General features: G+C 43.2%; 1 long non-coding RNA gene across 12 annotated transcripts in view; it reads right to left on the bottom strand.

Moving 5' to 3' along the window:
- Window positions 1-400: 400 nt before the first annotated feature.
- Window positions 401-16158, bottom strand: part of LOC140202845 (uncharacterized) — a 151911-nt gene continuing 136153 nt past the window's right edge. For 10 of the 12 annotated variants that reach the window (XR_011887214.1, XR_011887213.1, XR_011887204.1 and 7 more), the window contains 2 exons: window positions 10392-10522; window positions 401-7804 (listed from right to left, as the gene is read on the bottom strand). This is a non-coding gene — a long non-coding RNA (uncharacterized lncRNA). Of the gene's footprint in view, window positions 7805-10391; window positions 10523-12252; window positions 12417-16158 lie in introns of all 12 variants that reach the window. The other 2 variants (XR_011887212.1, XR_011887210.1) reach the window with 2 other exon arrangements.

A 16158-nucleotide genomic window follows, 5' to 3' on the forward strand; every position in this document is an offset into this window, starting at 1 on the left:
CCTATGGAGGGGAATAAATGATCGATATTTTGGGCAGAGATCCTTCATCATGATTGAGACCTTCGCAGAGCACGAACTGGAAGGTCTGGAAACAAAGCAGGAAACCATGTGGCTCAAGATGGTGGCGGAGACAAATTCCTCGGAAGAACATGTTGTGGTAGTGAGTCTGAGAGAGCACTTGGCCGAATTCAGAGGAGGAGCAGTTTGACGGGCTCTCACTGAACTCCTGTTGAAGAGAGAATTTAAATTTCTTCAGTACAGACATACATTGAAGACAATTTGCAATGCAGCAGCAATCATAAACACAAGGGATGCTGGAAATCTTGAGTAACTTGTTAGTGACTAGATCATCTGCTTTTCAAGTCAAGTCAAGTTTATTGTCATTTTGACCATAAGCTGCTGGTACAGGACACAATAAAAATGAAACAATGTTCCTCCAGGACCCTGGTGCTACATGAAACAACACAAGACTACACTAGACTATGTGAGACAACACAAGGCTACACTAGACTACGTAAAACAACATAAAAATTGCACGAGACTACAGACCTGCACAGGACTACATAGAGTGTACAAAACAGTGCAGACCAGTACAATAATTAATAAACAAGACAATAGGCACAGTAGAGGACAAATTACAACATAATAATAAATGATGTAGATGTCAGTCTAGACTCTGCGTATTGAGGAGTCTGATGGCTTGGGGGAAGAAACTGTTGCACAGTCTGGTCATGAGAGCCCGAATGCTTTGGTACCTTTTGCCACACACATCAAAGTTACTGGTGAATGCAGCAGGCCAGGCAGCATCTCTAGGAAGAGGTACAGTCAATGTTTCGGGCTGAGACCCTTCCTGGTGAACGCAGCAGGCCAGGCAACATCTCTAGGAAGAGGTACAGTTTCCGGTAAGAGGAAACTAGAGCACCTGGAAGAAACCCACATATTTATGAGAAGTTCGCTGTCAGGTTCTCCTTAAACCTTTCACCTTTCACTCTTAGCCCATAACCCTTAGATAGATAGAAACTTTATGGATTCCAAAGGAAATTACAGTGTCACAGTAGCACTACAAGTGCACAGGTATACAATATTAGAAGAGAAGTAAGATAGAATAAAAACTAAGTTTCCTCAAACAGTCTAACAGGAGGGGGATCATCACTTCCCCGGCTATAGGTTGACACATTATAGAGCCTAATGGCTAAGGGTAAAAATGACCTCATATAGTGCTCTTTGGAGCAGTACATTTGTCTTAGTATATTCCTAAAAGTGTTCCTCTGTTCATCCAAGGTGGCATGCAGAGGGTGAGAAACATTGTCCAGAATTGCTAGCATTTTCCATCGGCTCCTTTGTTCTACCACAGCCTCCAGTGTGTCCAATTTGACTCCTTAACAGAACCAGCCTTTTTAACCAGTTTATTTGGGCTGTTTGCATCACCCATGTTAATGCCACTGCCCCAGCACACTACCATACAGAAGTTGGTACTGGTGACAACAGATTAGTAGGGCATGTGAAGGAGAAGCTTCCTAAAGTCCATCACCATCTCCTTCATCTTACTGATGTTGAGCTGCAGATGATTCAGCTTGCACCATTCAACAAAGTCCTCCAACAGGGCCCTTTCATCCTCCTGTCCTCCCTTTATACACCCAACTATTGCTAAGTCATCAGAGAATTTCTGTAGATGACATCACTCACTGTTGTATCTGAAGTCTGAGGTACTGTGTACAGGGTAAACAGGAAGGGAGCCAATACAGTCCCCTGTGGGGCCCCAGTGCTGCTACTGGCCATATTTGACACACAGCTCTGAAGCTGCTCAATCTGTGCTCTGCCAGTCAGAAAGTGTATTACCCAGGATACAATACAAATGCCAACCTGCATTGAACAGAGCTTTTCCCGCAGCAGTGAAGGATGTACAGTATTGAAGGCACTTGAAAAATCAAAAAATATGATCCTCGCAGTACTAGTTTTACCCACCCTCAGTGGAAAACAGCCTGCTTGCATATTTACCCAAACTTTGCCTCTCATAATTTTGTATACCTCCAAACTATACCTCCATAGCGTCTCTCCTCATTCTCCTGCACTCCAGGGAATAAATTCCTACTTATTCAACCTTTCCCCATATCTCAGTTTCACCTGTCCCAACAACATCCTTGTAAGTGTTCTCTGTACGCTTTCAAACTTATTGATATACTTGCAGACATCCCACCCTGCAAAAACTCATTTCAGGGAGGTAGCACCATCAATTTGCAGGAGACTCCTGGAACTTCCGGGAGAGGTGGGATGTCTGCAACAGAGTAGCTCCTGAGCAGCTGGCTAGCTAGTTTAAATAACATTAGCTATGCTAATGAATGAATGGCACCTGTTAAACTCACCTCAACATATCTTTTACAGTCTTAACCCATCATGGGCAATAGAAAAGTCACTGTTGCAAACAGTGCAGTGAGCAACACTGTCATTATTTTTTACCCCTATAGGTAGGGGTACACTTTAGTGTAGTTTGGGGTGACGTATGTTTTATATTTTCTTTTTTTGGAACACTCTGCCATGGCGAGCTCTCTCACTCGCTCTCAAAAAATTGATTTCTGGGATATTGTATATAATTTGCGGGCATCAGGGAGCCACTATCAATATGTGGGAGACTCCTGGAACTTCTGGGAGAGGTGGGATGTCTGTATTTGCTGTAGGTAAGCGGCCGGAACTGAACACCATACTCCAAATTTGGCCTCACCAGTGTATTACACAGTTTCAACATAACATAATTGCTGCTGGACACTGCACTGGAGTTGCACCATGCTCATCTGGGTTTGCGAGGTCTGTATTGTCTTATCCCAGCTTGGTATCCTGGTGGCCAACAAATGAATCAAACTGAAATGCACTGTAAGCAGAAAGAACCAAGTACAGGTTCCTTTTGAAGAGTAACGCCCTCAAGATGCTGGAGGACCTCAGCAAATCAAGCAGTATTTAAGTAGAAGAATAAACCTTTGACATTTCAAGCCAAGACCTGTCATCAGGATCTTCCTATTAGAGATCCAAGTTGTGAGCAACCAAAAACTTTTACCATGGTTGCTCTCTGTGTGAATGAAATAACTTCAGATGCCAGGTATCTAAAATCCAAACAGAAACTGTTCAGAACAGTCAGCTCAGGCAGTGAAATAGATAATGCTTCTGTTTTGAGACCCATGCTTCCTCTGCAGATGTTGTTTGCCCTGCTGCATATCTTGCTTCATTCCCAGTTTCAACACCAATTTCTTTATTACATCAAAATAAACTTATAATAAAAACTATTTACTACAATAAAACATGCAATGTCTTTTCATTCATAAATTCATATTCAGTCAATACTTTCAGTACTGCTCTATTGCAATTCTTCTTTTCCAAGGATCGTCAACTTATCACGGTGGAGAGGCCCGTGTGTTCCTGAGATCCCAAGAGCGACGCTGTCTCGAATGGTAAGGTCAAAGGGCAGGTTCCATACAAAGAATTGTCTGGATTCAGTTCATGCTGCTGTCTGTAAAGAGTCTGTATATTCACCCCGTGATTTCATGGGGCTGCTCCAGTTTCGTCCCATATTCCAAAGATGTGCAGCTTAGTAGGTTAATTGGTCACATGGGTGAGATTGGATGGTGCAGGCTCATTGGGCCGTGCTGAATCTATACATTAAAAAAAATTAAATATAATATTTGTAATGTGTGACTGCTGAATATGTAGGCAGTTCGCTATATAAAGATTCTTTGTAGAACAATATGCTAATTCCAGTGAATGCAGCCTGTTAACACTCACAAGAGTATTTTGTGTTTATGAGCCTGTTAGCACACACCTTTGCAAATGCAGAGACATAATGACTCTACCTACACATGCATACTGCAGAATTAGCAAGCTGCAATAGCAAGAATTGTACTTCACCTTGCTATAGTGCCTTACAGATCAGAAACTATAATAGAGAACTCCCTTCACATTTCATTCAAGAATTCACTCTGTGAATAAAGAGGAAGCCACAGTACATCCTGTGGCTTGTAATTGAAGGAAGTTACTCTGGTATTAAATACTTTGAATAATAATACTCATCCATGTGAGAGGCATTCTCTATTACAATCTTCTTTCCCAAATAAACTAATTATAATTGAAGAGGAGGTCCGATTATCTTCTAATAGATGGGGGAAGTCCTACACCAAATAAGATGACCATGATTCCGGTCAGGAATGCAATGAAGAACAATGCTAAATATTTATTGCATGCATACTACTGCAGAATGTTACAGCACAGTATAGGCCCTTGTGCCCACGATGTTGTCTGACCTTTTAAGCTACTTTACAATCTATCTAGACCTTTTTCCTCCTAAATAACACTTAACTTTTCTATCATCTAAGAGGTTCTTAAATGTTACTAATGTATCTTCCTCTAGAACCACTCCTGGCATGGTGTTTCATTCTGTGTAAAAATCTTGCCTCTGGCAATCCCATTTTCCTATGCTTTCCTCCACTTTAAATTTATGCTTTCTCATATTAGCCATGTCCACTTGGGGAAATGGGTCTGGCTGTCCACTTGATCTATTCCTCTTATCATCTTGTATACCTCTACCAACGTTCTGCAATATTTATGCCTCAATTAGAACGTGGAACGTTACAGCATAGTACAGGCCCTTCAGCCCACGATGCTCTGCTGACTTTATAATCTACTCTAAAATCAATCTAGAACTTCATCCATGTACCTATCCCCACTCCTGATGAAGGGTCTCAGTCCAAAATGTCCATTGTTTATTCCTCTCCAAGATGCTGCCTCATCTGCTGAGCTCCTCCACATTTTATGAATTAAAGGGTTAATATATGAGCAGTGTTTGACTGACTGAGTTTAGAACAATGAAAGGGAATCTCATTAAAACCTACTGAATATTGAAAGACCAAGATTAAGTGGAGAGAATGTTTACTATAGTGGAAGGTGGAAGAATCTATGAATACAGCCTCAGAATACAAGTATGTCCATTTAGAACAAAGATCAGGAGGAATTTCTTTAGCCAGAGGCTGACGAATCTGTAGAATTCATTGCTACAGATGACTGTGAGGCCAATTCATTGGGTATACAGTTGGCCCTCCATATCCGTGGGTTCCGCATCCGCGGATTCAACCAGCCGCAGATTAGGAAAACCCGGAAGCTCTCTCTCCAGCACTCGTTTTTTGAGCACTGTTCGCCTCACGTCTCGTTCGGGTTATATGGGGAAAATTTTTGAGCGTTCCCAGACCCATAAAATAACCTACCAAATAACACATAAAACTTAAAATAACACTAACATATAGTAAAAGCAGGAATGATATGCTGCTAGCAGAACCAATACAGTAGTAACATCGGCAGCTTTCAAGATTCTTTCTCTCTGCGTGTAAATACGTAGTACGAATGGTGGATGCAGGCAAGTTCAATGCACACATAATATCTTTATTTCGTTCACCACGATCGAAATGCTTAATTACGTCCAGTTTTACACTAGGCGTAACACCCTTACGAGTTCTCTTAGGCTTTTCTGATACCTTAGGACACATCTTGTTAATGGATGCACAAAATAAATTGGGATAAAGCACTCTCGCTGCTTGGGGTGCGCGCTGCCTCTATATCGGCTCGCTGCAAAACAAATGCTGAATGCTATTTTCACTTTTCGGAACACCCTCATGAGCTCTTTTAGGCTTTTATATAAGGGACTTGAGCTCCGTGAATTTTGGTATCCCGGGGGACCCAGAACCAATCCCCCGCGGTTACGGAGGGCCCATGTATCTAAAGTGGAGTTAGATAGGTTTTTGATTAGTAAGAGTATCAACGTTTATTGGGAGAAGGCAGGAGCATGGGGTTGAGAGGAATAATAAATCAGCCATGATGGTCTCTCTCTTCCACCCGTCAGAGATATTTATCTGGAGCTCTATGTACATAGGGCCCTTAGCATTGTCAATGATTACTCTCATTCGTCCAACAATCTCTTTGATCTCCTACCATCAGGCAGGAGGTACCGTAGCATTAGGACAAGAACTGTTACAACAGGAACAGCTTCCTCGCTCAGACTATTGAACCCCCTGCCACCAACCAGGTCTCATCACACGTGAAGCAACAATAGCGTTATACTGTTTACTTTTTAACTTGTGTGTAAATGGCACCTTGTTATTTGTGGTAATATTACCCCATGTGCTCCTTGGTCTGGACGAACGTTGTTTTGTTAGGTGGTAACCAAGTGTTCGGCTGAACGACAGTAAACTGCATCTGAACAAGATGGAATGGTGGAACAGACTCGATGGGCTGAATAATCCAATTCTCCTGTGCTAGGGCATTGTCAAAGTGATCACCGTAGTGTATAGGCGAGTGATGGCTCATGACAGTGGGAACGCAGGGAGAAGAATAAATCCAGCAAGACTGAGATGTGCAAAGCGTTTCCTGAAAGTTGCCATGAATTTGGTGGGTGGAAGAGCCTGTTACATGCTGTCTCTCACCATGACGCTATTCCTTGGATTCTTCACAGCCCCTTCCTGTTAACTACGTATCATTTCCTGGTGTTGCCAAATGGCCTGTTCCGGGACTCAGGTGTACGTGCTAAGGGAAACTCTGAAGCTTGGTGTAGCCACCACAGGGCTTGGTGGGGAAGGACCACAGTATAGAGTTCATCTGCTACTGGTGAGGGAGTGGGAGAGGGAGGGGCCGGGTTGGGAAGGAGGCTCCTCAATGTACCACTCCAGATGCATAGTAGTAGTCCGATTGGTGTGTAGTAATGTAATAGAACACTACTGAAAGCATTAACGATTAATGTAAAAAATGAAAAGGCATTGTAGATTATTCCTACACCATGATTTTATTAAATGTCAATAAAGTTTATTTTATTTTTAAAAAATCTATAGATATACCAGGGAAAGCATTCGAACTGGCCACATCACAGTCTATATGGGGTGGGGTGGGTATTACTATACAGGGCTGAATTAAGCTGCAGAGAATTGTAAAATTAGTCAGCTCCATCACGGGTACTAGCCTCCGTAATGTAGTTTCCAGCATATTTTCAAGGAGTGGTGCCTCAGAAAAGCAGCATTCATCATTAATGACCCCCATCTCTGTTACTGTCAGGTAGGAGGTACAGGAGCCTGAAGGCGCACACTCAGCAATTCAGGAACAGCTTCTTCTCCTCTGCTATCCGATTTCTAAATAGATATTGAACCCATGAACATGAGCTCACTGCTATTTAGATTAGATTAGATTAGATTATGAGGACACGCAGTCCTCTTTTGTTGTCATTTAGTAATGCATGCATTAAGAAATGATACAATGTTCCTCCAGTGTGATATCATAGAAACACAAGACAGACCAAGACTGAAAAACTGACAAAAACCACATAATTACAACATATAGTTACAACAGTGCAAAAATACCGTAACTTGATGAAGAACAGGCCATGGGCACGGTAAAAAAAAGTTCAAAGTCTCTCGAAAGTCCCACATCTCACGCAGATAGGAGAAGGAATAAAACTCTCCCTGCCATGAGCTTCCAGCGCTGCAAACTTGCTGATGCAGCATCCTGGAAGGACCCAACCACAGTCCGACTCTGAGTCCGTCCGAAAACTTCGAGCCTCCGACCAGCCCTCCGACACCGAGCACCGAGCACCAGCTCTGCCGAGCGCTTCGACCCCAGCCCCGGCCACCAGCAACAGGCAAAGCCAAGGATTTGGGGCCTTCCCTCAGGAGATTCTCGATCGCACATTAGCAGCAGCAGCGAACCGGACATTTCAGAAGTTTCTCCAGATGTTCCTCCATGCTTCTCACGTCTGTCTCCATCAAATCAGAATTCTGCATGGTCCCTATTTAACAAATACGATATCATTTATTGATTTTTAAATTTTTAATTTTTGCTCTACTAATTGAACTATATATAATTATAAATTCATCAACATGAAACCCTGTCATAGGAAAGCAATATCCATCATCAAAATCCTCACCACCCAGGCTGTGCTCTTTCTCGCTGCTGCCATCAGGTAGAAAGTACAGGTGCTTCACGAATCACACCACCAGGTTCAGGAACAGTTACTACCCCTCAACCATCAGGCTCTTCAACAAAAGGGTGTACAACACTCATTTAAGGAATCTGTTATATTGTCATTATATGCTCGTTATTTATTGCTATTTGTTTACATCTACATTTGCAGCTTGTTTATAGTTAACATTTCCTGATGTTTGCAGTTAGTTACTGTTCTATAGATTTGCTAAGTATACCTGCAACAAATGAATCTCAGGGTTGTATGAGGTGACATGTACAGAATGTACTGGTAATAAGTTTTACCTTGAACTTTGACATGTATGTATACTTACTGTAATTCACAAATTATTCTTGAACCTGTTGGTGTGACTTATGAGGCACTCATGAGGACGTGCTGGAGCTTTTGGAAAGCATCAAACTGGATAAGTCACTGGGACCAGATGAGATATATCCCAGGCTACTGTGTGAGGCAAGGGATGAGATTGTTGAGCCTCAGGCGATGAACTTTGCATCATCAATGAGAAAGGGACAGGTTCCGGAGGATTGGAGGGTTGTGGATGTTGTCCCCTTATTCAAGAAAGGGAGTAGAGATAGCCAAGGAAATTATAGACCAGTGAGTCTTACTTCAGTGGTTGGTTGGTTGATGGAAAAAAATCCTGAGGGGCAGGATTTATGAAAATTTGGAGAGGCGTAATATGATTAGGAATAGTCAGCATGGTTTTATCAAAGGCAGGTCGTGCCTTACGAGACTGACTGTATTTTTTTGAGGATGTGACTAAACACATTGATGAAGGAAGAGCAGTAAATGTAGTGTATATGGATTTCATCAAGGTATTTGACTAAGGTACCCCATGCAAGGCTTATTGAGAAAGTAATGAGGCATGGGATCCAAGGGGACATTGCTTTGTGGATCCAGAATTGGCTTGCCCACAGGCAAAGAGTGGTCACAGATGGGTCATATTCTGCATGGAGATCAGTCACCAGTGGAGTGCCTCAGGGATCTGTTCTGGAAACCCTACTCTTCGTGATTTTTATAAATGACCTGGATGTGGAAGTGGAGGGATGGGTTAGTAAATCTGCTGATGACACAAAGATTGGGAGTGTTGTGGATAGTGTGAAGGCTGTCAGAGGCTACAGTGGGACATCGATAGTCTGCAAAACTGGGCTGAGAAGTGGCAGATGGAGTCAACCCAGATAAGTGTGAAGTGGTTCATTTTGGTAGATCAAATATGATGGCAGAATATAGTTTTAATGGTAAGACTCTTGGCAGTGTGGAGGATCAGAGGGATCTTGGGGTCTGAGTCCATAGGACACTCAAAGCTGCTGCGCAGGTTGACTGTGTAGTTAAGAAGGCGTATTGGCCTTCATCAACCGTGGGATTGAGTTTAAGAGCCGAGAGGTAATGTTGTAGCTATATAGGACCCTAGTCAGGCCCCACTTGGAGTACTGTGTTCAATTCTGGTCGTCTCACTACAGGAAGGATGTGAAAGCTATAGAAAGGGTACAGAGGAAATTTACGAGGATGTTGTCTGGATTGGGGAGCATGCCTCATGAGAATAGGTTGAGTGAACTCGGCCTTTTCTCCTTGGAGTGACAGAGGATGAGAGGTGACCTGATAGAGGTGTATAAGATGATGCGAGGCATTGATCGGGGGGATAGTTAGAAGCTTTTTCCCAGGGCTGAGATGGCTAACACAAGAGGACGCAGGTTTAAGGTGCTTGGGAGTAGGTACAGAGGAGACGTCAGGGGTAAGTTTCTTTTACTCAGAGAGTGGTGATTGCGTGGAATGGGCTGCCGGCGACGGTGGTGGAGGCAGATACGATAGGGTCTTTTTAGAGACTCCTGGACAGGTACATGGAGCTCGGAAAAATAGAGGGCTACAGGTAACCCTTGGTAATTTCTAAAGTAAGTACATGTTCGGCACAGCATTTTGGGCCAAAGGGCCTGTATTGTGCTGTAGGTTTTCTGTTTTGCTCTATGCACTGCATTGCACTGCTGCCGCAGACACCAAATTTTACGACAAATCCAGTGATATTAAACCTGATGCCGATTCTGATTCGCAAAAATAAATATTTAACTTTGTAGAGTCATACAACATGGAAACAGGCTTTTCAGCTCACCATGAGAATGCTAATGAGTAACCCTTCCCCACTCCTCTGCATTAATCCCAGAGTAGCACACACAAAATCTGGAGGAACTCAGGAGGTCAGGCAGCATCTATGGAGAGCGATTATCAATTGACGCTTTGCGTCAAAACCCTTCATCAGGCATTAATTCCATCTTTGAGCATTTAGCTAACAGGCAATTCAAATGCTCGCTGAGACACCTCTTATCTGCTGTCAGCATCTCTGTTTCTACCCCTCCTTCCTCTCCAATAAAAGAAATCTTAATTTAAAGGAACCACATCTTACCTTGTGACTTTCATGACTTGAATGAAGAAAAGAGGAACTCACTGGGTTTTCTCTTCGTCTGAGTCACAGGAAGCACTTCAGGGTCTGAAGGGAGACTTGCCACTCTGTCCCAATACAAGCATCAAACAGCTCTGCCCAAAAACAAGAGGATGAAGATTTTAACCTCATTCACACATCACAGATTGCCCAGGGATGTAGAGCAGCTGCACGTCCCACTGGAGGAATGACGTGGAACACACACACACTCCCATTTAAACAGCCAGAGATGCCCTGGCTCTGTACTCACAGCATGGAGGTTCTCTGTTCCCCACTCTGGTCAGTGCACAGCCGCAGCCTGCAGGGTGCCCACCTCTCCCTTCCCTTCCAGCACTTTTCCCTCAATAAAAGCATGGCGATGTGTGGCAATTTCCAAGCCTGAATCACAGTCATCACAACAGCCACTGGTCCTACTTCAGTCCACAAATCCAGGCCCTCATCTCTGATGCATTTACAAAGAAGGCAAGCCACCAGCTATACTCCAACCCAACAGCCCTTTCACAACTGGATATACACGAAAATAGGCCATTTTGAAACACTGAGTCCGACTTTGAGGGGATTTGTATGTTACCAAAGACTAGCAAATTTCTGCAGATGTACAATGGAGAGCATTCTAACTGGTTGCATTGCCATTGGGTATGGAGGGTCCACTGCACAGGATCGGAAAAAAGCTGCAGAGGGTTGTAAACTCAGCCAGCTCCATCACGAGCTCTGGCCTCCCCAGCATTGTGGACATTTTCAAAATGTGATGTCTTAAAAAGGCCGCATGCATCACTAAGGACCTTCACCATACAGGAGATGTCCTTTGCCCTCTGCTCATTACTACCATCAGAGAGGAGATACAGGAGCATGAAGACATACACCCAATATTTTAGGAACAGCTTCTTTCCATTCACCGTATCAGATGGGGCACCACAATAGTCTAGCAGTTAGCGCGACGCAATTACAGCTCGGGGCATTGGAGTTTGGAGTGCAATTACAGCTCGGGGCATTGGGGTTTGGAGTGCAATTACAGCACTGGCTTTAAGGAGTATGTATGTTCTACCCATGACTGGTGGGTTTCCTCTGGGTGCTCCGGTTTCCTCCCACAGTCCAAAGATGCTTTTAAGGGAGATTGCTGACCCTCCTTGCTGAATAAATCTCATATCACCTATAGAGTGCAAATAACTTGGAGATGACCCAAGCTTGGCAGAAACTGCTAAATAAACATAGATCTGTCTTTTTAGAAGGCTCAAACTGAGGAACAGCTCGTGTGGACTTTGCAGTTTTGCCTGTAACCACCTGATTGACCCACAGAAGCTCTGGTTTCCTCTATGCACTCTACGTTGCCCCTGGTGTGGAGGTGAGCAATGGAATCTCTGGAGAGTCAACGAGAATGCAAGGGCAATAAATAATATCGGATTAACACTGAATTACTGTCGATGGGCAGTAAGTACACAGGGTTCAAAGGGCTGATTTTCATGTTCTCTCTCTCTGGGTAGAGAGATGGGGTTGTGAAACAGACCGTAAGATACAAGAGTAGAATACACAGGAAACATCCTCTCCACATCCACTCTATCAAGGCCTTTCACCATTCCATAGGTTTCAATGAGGTCACCCCTCATTCTTCTGAATTCTAGTGAATACAGGCCCAGAGCATTCAGACGCTCTTCATATGACAAGCCATTCAATCCTGGGATCATTCTCGTGAACCTCCTTTGAACCCTCTCCAGTTTCAGCACATCCTTTCTTAGGGGCCCAAAAGTGTTCACAGTACAGGTGTCCCCCGCTTTTCGAACGTTCGCTTTACAAAACCTCACTGTTATGAAAGACCTACATTAGTTACCTGTTTTCGCTAACAGAAGGTGTTTTCACTGTTACGAAAAAAGGCAGCGCGTGCCCTGAGCAGCTGCTCTCTCCCGGATTCCGAACTGCATTCTCACCAGCATTGCTTAAACACGTGCCTGTAAGCAGCCATTTGCAAGATGAGTTCTAAGGTATCGGAAAAGCCTGAAAGAGCCCGTAAGGGTGTTACACTTAGCGTAAAAATAGACGTAATTAAGTGTTTCAATTGTGGTGAACGAAGTAAGGACAAAGTGAGTTTGGCTTGTGGAAGTTGACGAAGATGATGTTGAAGAGGTTTTGGCATCCCATGACCAAGAACTGATAGATGAAGAGCTGATGCAATTGGAAGAGGAAAGGATAACAATTGAAACCGAATGCAGTAGAAGCAACTGCGTGAGATTTTCGCTGCAATGATAAAGTATGACTTTAATTTTGAAAGGGTACGTCGGTTTAGGGGATATTTGCAGGATGGTTAGAGTCCTTACTAAGAACTGTATGATCTAAAAATGCGCGAGGCTAAGCAGTCAAGCAAGCCTTCCACATCAGCCACAGCAGACAACGAACCTCGATCTTCGACATCGAGGTGGGCAGACACAGGAGAAGATGACCTGCCTGCCCTGATGGAAACAGACGGCACCCCCGTGTCCCACCACCCCAACCCCCAGGCCGCGGACAGATACCGATCCGCAAAGAATGCAGCGGTAGCCGGAACGCACCCAGCACATCTTTAAGAAAAAAAAGCCGAAATAAACAAGCTAATTAATTAGGTGCGACCCAGTACATAAATGTCGGCCCAGATCAGATGCGATTGCCGATGGGTGCGTCCCGGCTACCGCTGTACCACTGCATGCTTCGTGGATCGGTATCGGTTCGCTGCCCGGAGGGTGGGGGCCACTGCACCATCCCAAACTCCGACCACTCAGCCTAACACACCATCACCAGTGTGCTCGGCGCTGTCCCAATTCCGGTAAGTGATACTACACTGTACATACATTATTTCTACTTTATACAGGTTGTGTATTTTTATGTGTTATTTGGTATGATTTGGCAGCTTCATAGCTTAAAGGTTACTGGAGAGCGTTTTGCCAAGAGCACTTGCGCCGTGTTTCTGCCGACAGCGCTTGCGTGAGATTTTCGCTACGGAGAACAATGCAGCAATGATTGTGGAAAGGTATTTCTACTTCATATAGGCTGTGTATTCATCATATCATTCCTGGTTTTACTATATGTTACTGTTATTTTAGGTTTTATGTGTTATTTGGCATGATTTGGTAGGTTATTTCTGAGTTTGCAAACGCTCACAAATTTTTCCCATATAAATTAATGGTAATTGCTTCTTCACTTCACGACATTCCAGCTTACGCACCGTTTCATAGGAACGCTCTACCTTTGGATGGTGGTGGAAACCTGTACTCCAAGTGAGGCCTCAACAGTGCTTTATAATGTCTCAACATTACATCCTTGCTTTTATATTCTAGTCCTCTTGAAATGAATGCTAACATCACATTTGCCTTCCTCACCATAGACTCAACCTGCAAATTAATCTTCAGGGCATCCTGCACAGGGACTCCGAAGTCCCTTTTGCATCTCAGTTTTTTGTATTTTTTCTCCATTTAGAAAATAACCAACCCTTTCATTTCCTCTACCAAAGTGCATAACCATACACTTCCCGACACAAGATTCCATCTGCCATTTTTTGCCCATTCTCCTACTCTGTCTCAGTCCTTCAGTAGCCTCTCTACTTCCTGAAAATACTTGCCCCTCCACCTATCTTCATATTGTATGCAAACTTTGCGACAAAGCTATCAATGCCATCATCCAAATCATTGCCATATAATGTAAAAAAAGAATCGGTCCCAACACAGACCCCTGTGGAACACCACTAGTAACCAGCAGCCAACCAGAAAAGACTCCCTTTATTCCCACTCTTTGCCTCCTGCCAATCAGCCATTGCTTTATCCATGCTAGAATCTTTCCTGTAAAACCATGGGCCTGTAGCTTGTTAAGCAGCCTCTAATGTGACACCTTGTCAAAGATCTTATGAAAATCCTATCGATGCTCCTTTGTCTATCCTTATTTTTTTATTTCTTCAAAGAATTCCAACAGATCTGCCGGGCAAGATTTTCCGTTGTGGAAACCATGCTTATTACAGTTTATTTTATCATGTGCCTCCAAATACCCTGAAACCTCATCCTTAATTATTGGCTCCAACTTCTTCGCAAACACTGAGGTCAGAACTGGCCTATAGTTTCCTTTCTTCTGCCTGTCTCCTTTCCTGAGGAGTGGAGTGACATTTGCACCACTCCAGAATCTAGTCATTTGTTAAAGATCATTACTAATGCCTCCTCTTCAGCCACCTCTCTCAAAACCCTGGAGTATACACCATCTGGTCCAGGTGACTTATCTACCTTCAAACCTTTCAGATTCCCAAGAACCTTCTCTCTAGTTATAACTTCACACACTTCATGACCCCTGACAACTGGAGCTTCCACCATACTGTTATTGCCTTTCTTAGTGAAGACTGATGCAAAATACTTATTTACTTCGCTTGCCATTTCCTTATTCCCCATTACTACCTCTCCAGTATTATTTTTCACCAGCCCAATATCCTCTTGTCTCTCTTTTACACTTTATGTATCTGAAGAAACTTTTGGTATTCTCTTTAACATTATTGGATAGCTTACTTTTGTATTCCATCTTTATCAGTGGTGAGGAAGATAAATGCATTCATTTTGAGAGGACTACAATATTCAGTTGCAAGAAAGTTTGCGAACCATTTGCAGTTACCTGGTTTTCTGCATTATTTACCCATAAAATGTGGTGTAATCACAATATAGACAAACACAATCTAATAACACAAATAATTGTACTTCTTCTTGTCAATACTGAGTATACCATTTAAGTAATCACAGTCTGGATTCAAAAAAGTATGTGAACCTCTGGCGTAATGCCTTCTACAAAAGCTATTCCAATCAATGACATGAGATTGGAACAACAGCAACACACATCAAAGTTGCTGGTGAACGCAGCAGGCCAGGCAGCATCTCTAGGAAGCAGTCGACGTTTCAGACCGAGACCCTTCGTCATGAGATTGGAGGAGTGGCTTGTAGAGGTGTCCTGGTGTATAAAAAAGACACACCAGGTCAGGCTACTGAGCTGGCTCTTCTCAAGAAAGATCTGTTTATGTGCACCATATCTCGAACAAAACAACTTTCCGAGGACCTCTGAAGAAGAATTCTAAAGATGCATGAAGTTGGAAAAGGCTACAAAAGCATTTCTAACGACCTGAGTGATCATCAGTCCACAGTAGGAGAAATTGTCTACAAATGGAGGAAATTTAGTACTGTTGCCACTTTCCCTAGGAGTGGGCATTCTGCAAAGATTGTGCAACGTGCAATGCTGAAGGTGAAAAAGAACCCAAGGATCACAGCAAAAGACCTGCAGAAATTTCTAGAACTTGCTAAAGTCACTGTTCATGTATCCACCACAGAGAAAACCTCTGCTCTCCAAAAAACATCATTACTACACACCTCATATTTGCAAAAGACCACCAGGATGTTCTACAACACTTTTGGGACAATGTTCTGTGGACAGGTGAGACAAAAGTTGAATTTTTTGGCAGAAGTACCCACCACTAAGTTTGGAGGAAAAAGGGCACTGCACAACAACACCAAAACCTCATCCAAACTGTGAAGAATGGTGGAAGTCCAGGATAGATTGGTACAGGGCCTGGACAGCTTGCAATCATTGAAGGAACGGTATCAAGACATTTTACAGAAGAAAGTCGGTATAGTAGTCTGTCACCTGAAGCTTAATAGAAGTTAGATGATGCAACAAAACAATGATCCAAAACACAAGAGTAAACCAACATCATGATAGTTTAAAAAAGAAGAAAATTTGTGTTTTG

The sequence above is a fragment of the Mobula birostris genome, chromosome 9 (genome assembly GCF_030028105.1).
Source record: "Mobula birostris isolate sMobBir1 chromosome 9, sMobBir1.hap1, whole genome shotgun sequence".
Classification (NCBI taxonomy): Eukaryota; Metazoa; Chordata; class Chondrichthyes; order Myliobatiformes; family Myliobatidae; genus Mobula; species Mobula birostris.